At 33.6% G+C, this 17,500-nt stretch overlaps 1 protein-coding gene and 1 long non-coding RNA gene across 2 annotated transcripts in view; one reads left to right on the top strand and one right to left on the bottom strand.

Annotated features, from left to right (window-relative positions):
* LOC118763767 overlaps window positions 1–3,466 on the top strand; it is an 18,461-nt gene extending 14,995 nt beyond the window's left edge. The window contains exon 4 of the long non-coding RNA XR_004999521.1: window positions 3,353–3,466. This is a non-coding gene — a long non-coding RNA (uncharacterized LOC118763767). The remainder of the gene's footprint in view (window positions 1–3,352) is intronic.
* LOC115213525 (stAR-related lipid transfer protein 5-like) overlaps window positions 1–17,500 on the bottom strand; it is a 55,385-nt gene that overhangs the window by 29,083 nt on the left and 8,802 nt on the right. The gene's annotated exons all lie outside the window — the stretch shown is intronic.

The following is a 17,500-nucleotide window of genomic DNA, read 5'->3' as shown; positions in this document are numbered from 1 at the left end:
ATATATATATAGAATGAAAGAGACCTCGATATTAGTGATAAAATAATATATATATATATATATATTATATATATATATATATTAGAAGAAATGAGGTACTCAGAAAATCGGATGGTTTATATTTACAGGTATATTACATTTTTTATACATCATATAACTTAGATCATGTATCAGCGCTTTCTCCCATTCTAGTGGGCTTTTCAAATCAAAGTAAGTTCCTGTGTGAAAAGTTTTGACCATTGTTTAGTGGTATTGAGTTTGTAGTGGTGGGGAGGAGTATAAGACAGTACAAGAGGGTGATGGATGAGGAGAAAGTGAGAGTGTGTATGTGTGTGTGTTTTTGTATTTGGAATGAGTGCTAAAGAAAAAGAGGGGAAGGGAGAAGGAAGAAGAAGAAAAGAATATTTTTTGCTCTGCTGGACAGGATGCTTACTCCAAGGGGGGTCTAAGATCTTGGGGAAAAAGAATTTCAGTTTTGACCATTTCATAGTGTTATTGAGTGTGTGGTGGCGGGGAGGTAGACCATAAATTATATTTCTTTTTATCATTGAGAGAGTGTGTGTATGTGTGTGTTTAATGAGGGATGGTCAAATGGTTTTTTGGGTTTAGAGAAAAAGAATTCTTTTTATGATTGTTTTGTGGAGTTGTGTGTGTGTGTGTCTGTGTGTGGGTGTCTGTGAGTTTGGAGAAGGGAAGAGAGGAGAAAAAGGAGGAAGGAGAAATAATTGTGTTGATATTTATACCACTATATATATATATATATATATACATACATATACATAAACTATTAGAAAAGAACACCTTTTATCAATTCAAAATGAACAATTAAATTACACCATCTAGAAAATTGCATATCATAGAAAAGTTAAAATTAAGATGACAATTAAAAAGTAAAGATTAAGTAAATTACAAAAATAATATAATGTATATAATAGGTAATATATATATATATATATATACATATACTAAATGCTCCACTATATTAAATTGTAAATTGAAAGATTTGTCCTTCAATGTATGATGAGTAAAATTTCATAAAGTCCCTACTTGAAAAAGAGACTCTCCTGTGTTGAAGTTACAAATGACAGAATACAAACCGACACATATTATATATATTCACACAAAAGTTATCTGTAAAGGAAGCAGAAAGATGAGGGTTTGAAGATTGGATAGTTTGAAGATTGGTTCATGACCCAGAAAAGATGTGTTAACGAATAGCAAAAACTAGTATATCTGACAGTATGTCAATTATGATATATTTTCCTCAATCGGCCGACCGGGCCTTGCAGAGTGGTTTAAATTCCTCCGATGGCAGAACGTCCAGACTTATTTAGACGTATGGAAGTATCACAAAGTACGTCCAACGCATTATTTTCCGTATACGTTAGATAGTTAGAAACATCTAAATATATTTGATAAATGTATTTGTTCTGTATCTTAATTATTTTCTTGCGGAAAGGACAACTTCCTCTGAAGATGATGCTGGGTTTACATCATGTTTTTTTCTCTAACTTGGCCTACTTGTTGCTTTATACTCTGAATGATATCTTGGATTTTTGCCGCGATTGGGTGCTTGTAGCGTATAGAAAGGAAGGATACAAAGGCTCAACAAAGGCACATCTAATACGGATTCAGACAAATAACATAAGCATCGTATTTTGATATGATATTTGTCAGGATACTTAACAGAGATAGTGTAGGTTGTCTCCACAAAATTTCGCGTATTTCGACCATTAAAATCTATTCTTCTTTTTATTGTAACATCGTATGAGATGAAAATAAGATTAAACGCCATCTTTAATGGCGGTTTTAACTTCTACTATATCAACTTTATTGTCTGCTCTCAATTTTTATCTGCTCTAGTTATATGCATATCATGAAAACAGTTTGCACCACACTCCCTTTATGCATAAACATCGTACAACTTAAATCCTCGAAGCTGCTACAAATGCCAAACTTAACAATCATTGTGATTATCTCTGCCACTTCCAAAACCGTTTTACAAAAAGTAGGATTCCTTGTCAGAGCCAGAATACTGATCGCTACAAAGCATAAATATAATCCACCTTTGTGCATTGTTGATGCATCTAGGACAGTGTTACTGCTACACATACAAACATTCTAGGTTACAAACAAATAAAAAATATCATTGCTTGTTAAAACCTTCCTATATATTGTTGACTAGAATTCTTAAAGAAATGTCTCCTTTACCGTTTTTACAATAACTTGTTTATCTCTCCCAGAAAGCTACGTATCACTTTTGCTCATCCCAGCTTAATGTACATGCTTCTCTTCTAGATGTGACATCTAATTTGTCTTATTCTGGGTGAAACGAAATTTTGTTTTTAAAATCTATGGATCCCACCTACATCCGGAAATGAGATAATTAGGAAGATTCTTATATAGTTGCATGAGCTGCTATTAAGAGTAACCAAATATTTCTCATAGAATACCTCCTTCAATTTTGGGATAAATACCAACCCTACTTATCCCAAAACTGTCTATGAAAATCACTCTCTGGTTATACTTATTTTCTACGGCGAAAATTTAAGTAGAGTACCGCGTCTGTCTCATTAGATATGTAGAAAGGTCTCCATGAATTCCCATTAAATAATAAATGATCCTATACATGGAAACTTTTGGTCTTATTACCTTACATTTTTGTACTAAGAAAAAATAAAACATGTGTAAGGGAAAAGTTTGAAATTTTGTTCCATAGTTTTTTCCTTAAATATGAGGTAAAATACTCCATAAATAGTAAATTACAACAACCAGTATCTCGTCTGGATGATACTATCATGTCAGATCACTAATTCTTGTATTTATTAAATTACCGGTAGCTTAAGCGAGTTTCGTTCTCATTTCAATAATATACTGTGGAACATATCAATAGAGTTTTTAGCTAGTATTTATGAAAGATAAATGGGAATTTATTATAACCAAATTTTTTCGAAGAATAATAGCGTAATTGTTGAAGTTAGTTGGTGTGAACCTGAAATTGAAGATGGACTTTGCTGTGTTTTTGATCGGAGTTTGCCTCTAAAATTTTTGCATCAAATCTAAAATCTAAAAATCTGTCAAGTAACGTGAATATTAAGTTCTGAATCCGATAGTGACTATATACAATCCTTTCTACTACAGACAGAAGGTTTGAAATTTTAGGGGAGAGGACTAGTCGATTATATCGACCCCTATGTTCAATTAGTGCTTATTTCATTAATCCGGCATGCATGAAAAGCAAAGTCGACCTCAGCAGAATTTGAACTCAGAGCGTAAAGACGGACGAAATGCCGCTTAACAATTTTCTCGCGCACGAGCACACACACACGCACGCGCACGCACGCACACAGAGTATTATGTATCCATTACGACCGATCTTACCAATCGGTTTCGTACTAGAGGTTCAACGGAGTGTTAGCTAACTGCGTTTATGTAAACCTGCGCTCTTCAGTGATAGCCGTTATGAAACAAAATATAGCGACTGCTCTCTATTGTTGGAGGGGAATAGACACATCCGGTTTGTGATTGCTGTGAAAAAGATGATGAAAAGAATGGATCAGGAGATTAAGTTAAGAGTTATGTCCCTTGGTGCCAAGAACGTCATCACTGGAGGTGGTTTTGTTGCAAATCGGCGAGAGCTTTCTGGAAAAGAGTTTGAGAAATTTCTCTCTCTCTCTCTCTCTCTCTGTATATATATGTTTTTGATCTAGTTTGTATTCTTTGCCATCAAATTTGAATTCTTTGCAAACAAATTTGATTGCAAAGAATCCAAACTATATATATATAATCAAAATAAGCAACAAGTATATCCGAGGTAGAGTAGTACACTTGTTTCACGCTACTCGATTTTATTAAACACTGTAAGTATTACATCACTGTAATACTATATATATTTTATTTTATTTTTATTTTATTTTATCTAGTTTCAGCTCACGAGCTGTGGCCATGCTGGGGCACCGCATTTGTGGTTTGCTACATGATTTTACTTCACGAAGGCTTTCTAAGCAACTGCCATTTGGTGCATGAGAGAGTTCGATGCAGCTGCCCTCATCTGCACCTCCTGCCGTGAAGTTGGTTCATCTGGGACACCTGACAGGAAGAGATCCAGTCCTACTTTAAAGACATCCGCATCCACCCCATGCAGGTCCCTCAGGTTCTTCGGGAGGATATTGAAGAGCGGTGGGCCTCGGAAGCTCAGGCTATCACAGTATCTTGTCCTACATCTTGATGGCAATTTGGAGTCCTTGGCATATATATATATACGTATATATATATGTATGTATATATGTATGTATATATATGTCTGTATATATATATGTATGTATATATATCTATACGTATATATATATATGTATATATATATATGTATGTAGATATATATGTATGTATATATATGTATGTATATATATATGTATGTATATATATATCCGTATCTATATATTATCTATATATGTATGTATATATCTATATACGTATAATATATGTATATATATATGTAGGTATATATATATATACGTATATATATATGTATGTATATATATATATATGTATATATATATATACGTAATATATATATGTATGTATATATATAATACGTATATAATATATTATATTTATGTATCTATATATATACGTATATATATATGTATATATATATGTATATATATACGTAATAATATATGTATATATATACGTATATATATATGTATATATATATGTATATATATATGTATATATATATACGTATATATATATGTATATATATATGTATATATATATATACGTATATGTATATGTATATGTATATATATATATATATGTATAATGTATATATATATGTATATATATATGTTATATGTAATGTTATATATATATATATATATGTATATATCATATGTATATAATATATGTATATATATGTATATAATATATAATATATACGTATATGTATATGTATTGTATAGATATATATAATATATATATAGATGTATATATATATGATATATATATATATGTATGTATTTTTTTATATATATGGTATGTATATATATTCTATATATATGTATAATATATGTATATATATATGTATTATATATGTAATGTATATCTTATGTATATATGTATATATATGATGTATATATATATGTATATATATATGTATATATGTATGTATATATATATGTATATATATGTATAATATATATAATCTGTATATATGTATCTATATATATATTGTATATGTATATATGTATGTATATATCTATGTAGTATATATGTAGTATATATATGTATATAGTATGTATATATGTGTGTATATATGTGTATATATGTATATCTATATGTGTATCTATATGATATATATGTATATATATATGTATATATATCTGTATATATGTCTGTATATATGTATGTATATATATATATGTATGTATATATATATATGTAGTCTATATATATATATGTATGTATATATATATATTATCTTATGTATATATATATATATTTATGTATATATATGTATGTATATATATATGTATGTAGTATATATATATATATGTATGTATATATATAATATGTCTGTATATATAATATATTATATCTTATATATATATCTTTAGTTATATATATATTTATATACTCTTACTCTTTTACTCTTTTACTTGTTTCAGTCATTTGACTGCGGCCATGCTGAGCACCGCTTTAGTCGAGCAACTCGACCCCGGGACTTATTCTTTTTGTAGCCCAGTACTTATTCTATCGGTCTCTTTTTGCCGAACCGCTAAGTAACGGGAAATAAACCACCAGCATCGGTTGTCAAGCAATGCTAGGGGACAAACACAGACCACACAACCACACACGCATATATATATATATAATATATATCTATATATATATATATATATATATACATATATACGACGGGCTTTTTTAGTTCCTGTCTACCAAATCCACTCACAAGGCTTTGGTCGGCCCGAGGCTATAGTAGAAGACACTTGCCCAAGGTGCCACGCAGTGGGACTGAACCCAGAACCATGTGGCTGGTAAACAAGCTACTTACCACACAACCACTCCTGCGCCTATAGCCACTCCTGTATATATACATAAATTATATAAATAAATATATATATAATCTACTGTTGGCTGCTCGTTGACTACGAGAAAACGTATGCTCACAATACTTACATCCGCACCAAAGTCTTTTTTGCAATAATGAGTGGAATTTTCAGTTTAATATTGTAGACATTTTTTTCATTATCTCATAATTTACTGCTTTTTCCTTCTTCTCTTATTTGTTAGTTGGGACGGCCAACACCCTTCATCCGCAATATCGTATTATTCTGAAGTTTTATTTTTAAATCTATGGTGCTCACCTATTTCAGAAATTAAGTTAATTAGGAAGATTCTTATATAGCTACATTAATTACTATTAATAACAGCCAAATATTTCGCATAAGACATCTTAATATCTTAAACAAAGCGAAGACATTAATCATTTGGTTAATGTAGGGATGGTCACTGCTGAAGTGTCTTTAATTATATGCTTGCTCAATTAGAACTAGCCTAGAGCTAAGCAACAACAACAACCATTAAGAGATTATTAGAGTAAATGGACAGAATATATTTAATAGAAATGCGAAAGAAGAGACTCCCAAGGCTCCACTACTGCTTCTGCTTCTGCTGCTGCTGCTGCTGCTGCTGCTGTTGCTGCTGCTGTTGTTACTGCAGGCTAACGTTAAAAGATTTATTTTCTTTCCGATTCCAAGAGACGGAGGAAGAGGCTGGGATCAAGTACCTCATTCACACTGGTACTGAATCACACTTTGGTATTGTTGCAAGGAACATAATCTTAATAGGCAATATATTTTCATTTAAACGTAGAAAATAAGGTTCATTATCAAAAGCTATATCACACTATTTGTAAATATCGCGTTATAATTTGCTGAGAAGTATATAACATTACACGGAAATTTAAAACTGTTCTCGCTCTCTAACATATACACACATACATATACACAAACACATGAATGTAAGTGTGTGAGTATGTGTATGAGTGCATTTGTTTATAGGTGCGTGTTTCTATGTACTCATAAATACCCGTATTTATATATGAATATATTTTTTGCTCATAAATTATATGTAATATAAGAAAAAACATATGTATGTAATATTACATCTACACAAAAGCAGGTAATAAGAAATGAAAAAAATACAGTTAATATATAATTTGGGTGATAATATATACATAGGAAATTCTTTGTAAATATTGTGGGTGTCTGACTTTTTTAGAATGAATGCATTTTATCTAGGAGGAAACCACTGTCTGGACTTGGTGGCGCCAACACATTTTCAGATACTAACGATCTTAAGAAAAGTCTAACACCTTTCCTTTTCTTCTGATGTGAGAAAAGCCATATGCCCTACATGATGACCATAACAGTAAGGAAATGAACATCAAAGGAGAGGACGACATTCTGACAACGAAATTATATATATTATAATATAAATATAATATATATATAATATACATGTATATATACAGACAAAACATATATATATATATATATATATAGTATATACATGTATATATAAGACACATATATATATATATATATATATATATATATATATATATATATATATATATAAAGAGAGGGAGTGAGGAAGAGAGAGAAGAAGAGAAAGTGATGCGTCGTTGATTTTATAACACACAAAGTAAACTGGAATTTTACTCTCTTCATGTTTTAGTACATATTTTACCAAATTCATATTCTACACACGACACTAGATAATAACCAACAGTTGAAGCTTGAAGTATAATGTACATCATATGTTCAATTCATGTCTACTCTGAGAAATCGTCTGATTCGAAATAATAAATATCCATCAAACAAATTTGAATATTATGAAACCATTTTCCTTACTAGCTTAATTTCATTGGTTGAATTTGCCAAATAACTTATGTGATGGAGACGTTAACTCATAATTAAGCACCAATGAATTTAAAGTTTCGTTTAAAATATTATTTTTATGGTTCTCATTTTTTAAATTCACATAAACGCAGGCGTGGCTGTGAGGATAAGAAGCTTGCTTCCCAAGCATGTGGTCTTAGGTTCAGTTCCATTGCGCAGCACTTTGGGCAGCTGTCTTTTAATTTTGTCCTGGCCGGCCAAAGGCTTGTGAGTGGATTTGATAGACGAAAACTGAAAGAAGCGCATCGTATATATAGACACACACACACACACACACATACATACACACACACACACACACACACACACACACTTATGTATGTGTGTGTTTGTCGCCCATCACCGCTCGTCGGTTTGTTTACGTCCCCGTAATTTAGCAGTTCGGCAAAATTATCCGATAGAATAAGTACGAGGCTTAAAAATAAATAGATAAATATTGGGTTCGATCTGTTCGACTAAATTCTTCAAGGAAACATCCCAGCATAGCTACCGTATAATGTAAGATAAACACCTCTATATATACGTTCAAACACAATCATATATACATGCATATATATATATGCATATATATATATATATTATATATATATATATTATATACACACACACACACATATGTATATATATGTGCCTGTTTGTATCTGAAACAACCTCAGCGGAATGGCTGCAGACTTGGCCAGTAAGCATTTCAAATCCTCTGTTATTTCGATGTAAATTTTTTATCAGTTGTCATACCAGGCGACATTAATTTCAGGGCTGTTCCTGAGAAAAAAGTGAATGTGTATGTGGAAACAAATGTATGTATGTATGTATGCATGTATGTATGTATGTATGTATGTATGCACGTATGCACGTATGCATGCATGTATATACACAGACATGACAGAAGTATATAGACACCTTTATAATCGTTAAAATGTATTTAAATCTGAAATTATACGTTCAAATTATTTATTAATTATGATAATATGAACATCTAATATTTAGTAGACGTGCCCTTTGCATTTTTCAATGCAAGGACCCTATTAGGCATGTTACTGGTCAGATGACGAATATTCTCTTGTGGAATTTCTTGCCAAGTTTCATGCAGTAATCGCAAAAGATCTGGCTTTGAGGATGCTTTCTTGTTTTTACGAAGTGTCCTGTCAATTATACCCAAGAGGAGTTCAATAGAATTCATATCTAGTGACTGGCTTGGTCATGGAATCTTTTTAATGTCATTCTCTTCCAACCAATCTTGGGTCTTTTTAGCCTTGTGACAAAGAGCCCCATCTTCCATAAATAATCTTCTCTTATCATTTCGCCACCAGAGAAGATTGGAAGAATTCCTTTCTGTAATATAGACACATATTTATCTGAATTTATGTTCCCCTCACTGTCAACAAGCTCTGATGGACCATTGCTCCAAATTGCTCCCCAGACCATCACAGAATAATCGCTGTGTTTCATTGTTGGCTACAATTTTCTAACGTCAATACGGCCTCTTTGAAATTCGAGCAGTTACAAAGCTTCTTTTGTATATGGCATGATTAAACAGTAACATATAGAACCTGAAACATAAAGATGTAAATTAATAAGAAATATAAACTGTTCCAAGGTAAAATGAACATAAAACAAAGTTTTATAGGGTGTCTATTTACTTCTGTCATGTCACACAAATATAGACCGGTGAAATCTACAAGTTTTTTTCCCCATTCTTTCTCTGGTTATTTTCTCTTCCTTTCTGTTGAAGAGCATAGGCTCGAAACGCAAAAGACTTTTCACTCTTTCCCAGCATCAAACTAATACATTTGCTTGTTGTTCATACACCTGTCTTTGTCTTTTCTCTTTCTATAAACTTCAACTATATATATATATCTATATATATATATATATATATATATATAAGGAGAATTTACGAAAAAAAAACAAAAGACGAAGACAGGTGGTGTACAAAACAAACAGATGTATTAGTATAACGCTCAGGAATAGAAAAAGTCTTTTACGTTTCGAGCCTACGCTCTTCTACTGAAAGGGACACAGAAAGGGACTTCTACTGAAAGCGACTACTCTGCGTTTCGAAGGTGAAGGCGATACGCGTCTTCGATAGAAACTTTCCTTCCTACGAAAAGCAAATCAAATAAAATTTGAGATCTTTTTGCAGAGGGGTAAAAATGGTAACAAAAACGTAATACTTTTTTTCGTTCGGCTTAACAGCCCTTCTTGTCTTGTTATTCTCCTTGTCCTGTTTTTTACTGTTTATATTTTGTACTGTCGTTACTGTCCTGTTTTTGTTACCATTTTTACCCCTCTGCAAAAAGATCTCAAATTTTATTTGATTTGCTTTTCGCAGGAAGGAAAGTTTCTATCGAAGATGCGTATCGTCTTCACCTTCGAAACGCAGAGTAGATGAAACCATGGCGACTGAAGAAGGGGAATTTTCCTTGTTATGTGTCCCGTACTCTATTTTTTCGTTGTTTAAGAAAAATGTCCAGTTCCTTGTTTTTGTGTTTGTTTCCGTTTCTCATTGTGTTCGACGTTTTTTTGGTGTCCTGTACCCATATATGCGTGTATATATACATGTAGAGGTAGGTAGTACATATATGTATATATATATATATATATGCATATGTTTTATTTATTAATACATTATATGACGGAACGCACGCATCCATTTCTAAGTAAGATTGTTCTTGATATATATATATATATATATATATATATATATATATATATATATATAAAATATTATTCGAGACAAAACACTATTTTATATATTTTATAATATTTTACTATAAAATCGATTTAATCCTAAATCTGATTTTTTCCCTGTAAATTGGATTTATTCCCTAATATTTATTATTATTATTATTATATATATATATATATATATATATATATATATAAGCACTCCGTCGGTTAGGTCGACGAGGGTCCCAGCTGATACGATCAACGGAATAGCTTGCAAGTGGCTGAGCACTCTACACACACGTGTACTCTTAACGTAGTTCTCAGGGAGCTTAAGCGTGACAAGGCTGGTCCTCTGAAATACAGGTACTACTTATTTTTGCCAGCTGAGTGGACTAAATAAAGTGAAATAAAGTGTCTTGCTCAAGGACACAACGCATCGCCGGTAATTGAACTCAGGACCTAATGATCGTGAACCGAATGCCCTAACCACTGAGCCACGTGCCTTGATATATATATATATATGTATATATTTTTTTTCCAGGTGATCTGGAACTAAATTCTGTTTTTAAATGTCTCGCTTTGAGAATTGCATTCGGTACGATTTGTTTACTTTTGGTAGTTATGACTTTAAAAGTCCCTACTAGCGTGTGGCATTTATGTGTAATAATGCCCTCTATATAATATATATATATATATATATATTATGTTCATTATTAGCAACGGAAGCCGTATAAATAACCAAAATAAGAATGTAATCTTTATATCCAACTTAACATGGACGTCCCATATTCTTGTGGCACTAATACTGCTTCCATTGTTAATAATAAATTTTTAATAAGCTTACTGGCTATTTGCGACATCAGTGCCCGAAATGAAGCTGATATTCAACGTAACAGCGAGAATTGAACGGTATGCAGTGACCAGTCGCTTCCAACCATGATACATAATAGAATAAAATCACGTGATATAGTATTTCCGGTGCCTACAGCAGACGAGAATCGTCTGCTACGATCTATGAGTGATATGTTTTTATGCGCTCAGCGCATATATGAAAGGATCTCATATAAGTATTCTAGCAAGACATCCATATTAAGTAAGATGTACAGATTAGTTTTTTACACATGTATTCGTCACAAATGGTAAAGTATTAGATATGACAAATACGTGGGGAGTGAAGTCCGTTTTGAGAAATTTAAGACAGAGTGAACCTGGAAAGGAAGATAAGACTTAGAAGATAAAAAAATAAGAATAAGATTGAGAGGAATGAGTTCAAGAGAAGTGGAAAATGAACAGTTTGAGATAGGAGAGAGCTTTGTCGGGCAGTTTGGTGACCAGTAGAAAGCTTATTAATATCAGTATATGTATTCATGTCTCTATAAACATACCAATATTCGACATTAGCTTTGTGGCAGGTAAATTTTCAGACATAGGTACACACATATATAGTGTAGACGAATACGAATTGTAGGTACGCAGGAATAATAGAAATGAAGTTGCTAGCTCGCATGTGCTCATACACACGCACGCAGTCATATAATAGTGCATGATCTCGCACCATACAGTATGCTTGGATGACACCACTACGCATACAATATATATTCACTGGCGAATGTATATATATGTATACATATACATACATACATACATACATACATACATACATACATACATACATACATATATATCGTTGCTATTATGTTAAACTGTCGTATGTCCAATTTGTCGTATGTCCAAATGCGTTTTTTCAGTATTTATTTATGCTTGTAATAGCCGGTACTTTTGGTCAAACTATCGTTTCTCCACCTGCTTCAGATGCCAAGATATGAAAACTGTCAACGGTTTAGAATTTTTCAAGTGTTGTAAGTCCCACATACGACAGTGTTGCAAAAATATTTCTAAGTGAAAATATCATACATGTATGGAGTTAGGGTTTTATCCACCCTACAGAGTATTATTATTATTATTAAGCTGAACCTGTTGCTAATCTAAAAAGAAATGGAATGGTGAAACTATTTCTTCGGTTTCTGAAAAAGCAACGTTTTGGACTTACGATACTTTTCCATAATAGCAACAATATGTATATAGCCTTAAGTTCACGTGCATACACATAAAAATATTCTTAATTCTTACGAAAACATTCTTCTTCTAAAAGTATATACCTACATCTAAACACAGAATAGTCCATATGCAAATATATATATCAGAAAAATCAGTTCGTACGCATACATACAAAAAAAAAACTCCCTATTTTACTAAGACCTGAAATTTTAAAGGAAAGGGCTTGTTGCTTATATCCACCCTACTGCTCGACCCGAAAGGACAAAGTTGACCTCGGGGAAATTTGAACTCAAAATGTAAAGCTGGCGTGCTAACAATTCTGATAGCTTACTGCTCGTCAAATTTTGCTAATAATAAAAGCAATCTTTTCTAATGCAGATCTACATTAGTTTCCTCGGATTTGAAGTGTGTATGTGTGTGTGCGTGTGCGCGCGTTTGCGTTTATGTGTGAATACGCGAAAGTATACATACCTATATGATTGATATACAAAATTCGTATATTATGTATGTATATACACACACTTGCCAACAGTAAGATTGATATAGAGATTAACAATATTGTACACTCCTCGAATTTTATATGTATATACACACATTGGTTTATGACTGCTACATACAAATAATAAAGGTTAAGTGGTTAGCATTAAAACTTTATTTCAGAGAATATGACAGATAACATAGACGCCACCCTGCAAATAGAATCTCTTATTAGCAAAGAGTGCTAATAAGATATTCTATTTGTAGGATAAACTGCAATTTTCTACAAGCCTACAGCCTTGCAGGAAAATGTTATTGCAATTAGATTAAAAAGAAGTGAGCCAAAATTTATAGTTTCATAAAATGAAATGTTATCTAAACAATGGATTGCTTTATGGTTGGAATTGCTTTGGCGAGCGATTAACCAACGATTAGAGTGGTTAATTTAGCTGGTGGGATACGTATCGAGGAAGGAATGACATATTAATCTGGATGTTTTGTTGTTGGTAGGGTTTAATGTTTTTGCTTAATTTGTTGTGAGGAAGTTGAAATGATAACGAAATAAGTAGTTTGCAAAGTTAACGCTACACACTGTCCCTGTGATACATTAGCAACCCACATAACTGTCAAATGTGAGGGAATGTGACTTAGTGGTTTGGGTGCACGTGACTTAGTGAGCGTACATGGCTTTGTAGTTCTCACTCATGATCGTGAGTACGTGGGTTCGATTTTCGCACCGGGCGGTGTGTTGTGTTCTCGAGCAAAACACTTTATCTCACGTTACTCTGTGATCATTTCGACATCTGACATATGGTACATCGTGCAACTCCACAGGTAATGTTGATTTGATGGCTTATGAGCATCATAAACATTTGATCACTACAGACAATTCCAAACAATTTTTCTATCAAGTTATTTTGCAAGAAATTGCAGAACCGTCTTCCTCGGACTCCAAAGACTACCATTAACTCTCAAATATAAGGCAACGAGCTGGTAGAATCATTAGCACGTTGGACAAAATGCGTAGCGGCGTTTTTTCCAGATCTTTATGTTCTGAGTGCAAATTCCCTCCGAAGTCAACTTTGTTTTACATCCCTTCGGGATTCCATAAAATAAAGTACAGTCAAGTACTGGGGTCGATGTAATCAACTTGTCCCCTCCCCTAAAAACTGTTGGTCTTGAATCCTGTAACAGGCCGCGTCCCGTTGAGAGGGAACGTTGCAATCTTGCTCACTTTGGGTAACTGGCCTTGTGGGTTCTAATGCCCCAAAATTAAAATAAAACTCTCAAATAAACTTTCCACTCAGACATGAATACTCTCTGTAATGCTACCTCAATCTTACTAGCTATCCTTATCACCTCGTATTTATAACTAGATATGGCAAACCCAACTTTATCATTGGTTTTAATATTATCACAATCATCGCTTATGCTGCGGATTTGATCAATTTTCCTGGAAGCCCTAGCATCCCTTTCTTTCATACCGAATCTTGCTTTGTGTTAAAATACTCTTTCAAAAACCTCCCCCACCTTCACAAAGACTGCTAAATGACATATTCTCTATGTAATCTTTATATATAAAAGTGAAGTTGTGTGCTGTCTGTCTCCTACGATTTAGATTCCTAACTACTCCCACATTTTGCGGTGCAGTTTAACCAAAACCGGGTATCTTATAGTCGTGATTCATATTGAGCCCTTCTGGGTATTAGCGCGCGTCTACGATGAGTCTACGATTTAAAAAAAATTACCATCATTTTTTTCCATTTTAATGCATTTTTTCGCTATTATATAAGGGAAGTAACTCTCTAAAAATGTCTACGATGAGGCAACGATTTTAAAAAAAATTACCATAATTTTTATTCCATTTTTAATGCATTATTTTGCTATTTTTTGGCTATAACTCTCTAAAAATGCTTATATAGTTATTTCCCTTACAAACCCGAGCAACGCCGGGCGATACTGCTAGTTATATTTAAAAGAACAAAGATGATCGTAATCTGGGGAGATTAATTGCCTACAGATTCCAAGCGAAATGCACAATAGCAATAAAAACGTCTTTTTCTGACACTATCTTATAATACGCTTCAATTCATCACGTTACCTTTCAGTTTCTCTCTGATTCCAATCATATTGCTCTTCGCTGTTCTATGACATTTTCTCGCATGATCCAAAGTGCATTCCCGAAGTTTTAAGACTTTCTCAGGAGAGACATTTATTAATTTCAAAGAACTACAAAACTCTAATCTCATTCAAAGTAGGATCCTCTGGTTACAATGCACCTGGTGTTGTGCTCCAGCCACTTCTTGAAGGCTCCATAGAATTCCCTCCAAAGTGAAGATGTTCAGGACCTTTATATTAGCCGCCTTCATCTTCAAACGACAGCTTCTGAGGTTCCCGTTCAGCTTGGTGTATAACCAAGTCACATGGAGCAAGGTATAGACTGTAGGAATGGCGAGAGACAGTCTTGATGCAAATCTTTGTCAAATAGTTGGTTACCAGGATTCTCGTCACTGGGCACTCTAGGAACAAACTTTTCACAAATTTTGTGCATGTTCAGATCTCCATGAATAATTCCGTGTACAGCTGCCAATTCCAAACTGTATGCTTATTGTCTTTTAGACACACGACGATCTTCATTCGGAAAATTGCAAATTAATCGACCAACTCTGATGTTCTGGCGTCCCTCTCCTTTGAACACTTCTCATCGTTCCTCACCTCTCTTTATCGTCGTTGAACCTCTTGTGTCAGCGCAAAGGTTAATTTAAAAGCGGTCCGGAGCGTTGCATAAGTTTCTGTCCTGCTTTTACTCAGTTTAACACAAAACTCCACGTTCCGACTGCTTTCCGCAAACTAGTTAGCAGTGACAAGCAGGGTTAAGCAGGTTGTGCGTACTTTTCATTTATGTGTATCAGTCATTTGACTGCGGTCATGCTGGAGCACCGCCTTGAAGAGTTTTAGTCGAACAAATATACAACAGGACTCATTTTTTAAAGCCTAGTACTTATTCTATCGGTCTTTTTTGCTCAATTATTAAGTTACGGGGACGGAAACACACCAACGTCTGTTGTCAAGCGGTGGCGGGGGACAAACACAGATACAATGGCACACACACGCACACACACAAACACACACATACGACGGGCTTCTTATAGTGTCCGTCTACCAAATCTACTTACAAGGGTTTTGTCGGTTCGAGGCTATAAAAGAAGAGACTTGCCCAAGGCGTCATGCAGTGGGACTGAATCTGAAACCATGTGGAGCAGGGTTCCCACCACACAGCCACGCATGCGCCTAAAATTACAATAACTAAAATTACAACAAGAGCACTCAGAGAGCGCAAATCCCCGCCAAGGCAACACCAACGTCCTCTCTAAGATTAGCCAGAGATGATTTTTAAAATGAGAATATCTGAAATAAACTCGACTGCTTTTACAAACGAGAATACTAAAAGAAAAAAACCGGAAAAATAATCCAGAATCCTTGTTTGGCACCAGATCGATTCCAAAATCTAATCAGTTCGTGCCAGTCACGAGGTCAAATATCCCTGAAAGTTTCATCCGAATTCATCCGGATGTTCTTGAGATATATTGTCCATGGACAAACAAACTAACGCGATTGAAAACATTACCACGGCTTTCGCTAAGGCGGAGGTAATAATCTAGGACATTTATAACTGTCTCTCTTAATATACTCTGAAAACTTTTGGAATGCATCTTGTAGGTTCGAAAACCATTTCTGAATGGAAACCTTTAACTATTTGCTTGTCCAAAGCATTTTTATAAGTTTGTCCTAAACCTCCATGCTTGTTTTCAGACTTTTAATTAGCCCTTGTTTCATACATCCTAATTTAAGTTTTCATTTCGCAAGTCCCAAGTTAGTCTGGTGGTTAAATAAAAATTGGGAATGTGTATCATATGTGATACATGGACCTCATGGAAATATGTTTTATGTATCACATGTGAAATACAGAACCAAATGTTAGATGACTCGTTCATTAGTAACAACATTTACTTTAAAAAATCACTTAACTGTGCTACTAGTAGTGGTGGACTCATGGTTTAAATCGTCATAACAATTTATGTTTAAGTCAAGTGTAGCAACGGTGAACAACATATCTTGGAAACTCATCCTGACTTCAGTGGTCAAACAATTACCGATTATAGGCACCAGCATGAGTTTGTTATTAAGAAGTTCGTTTTGCAATTACGTGGTTTCGATTTCAATTCTACGGCATGGTTCCTCCGGGCAAGTGTATTCTACCATAGCTCTGGGCCGGCCACTGCTTTTTCAAGATACTTTTGTTGACGAAGATTTTGTGGAAGCTT

This window comes from Octopus sinensis, linkage group LG6 (assembly GCF_006345805.1).
Source record: "Octopus sinensis linkage group LG6, ASM634580v1, whole genome shotgun sequence".
NCBI classification, from domain to species: domain Eukaryota; kingdom Metazoa; phylum Mollusca; class Cephalopoda; order Octopoda; family Octopodidae; genus Octopus; species Octopus sinensis.
This window is presented reverse-complemented; position numbering and strand designations above follow the sequence as displayed.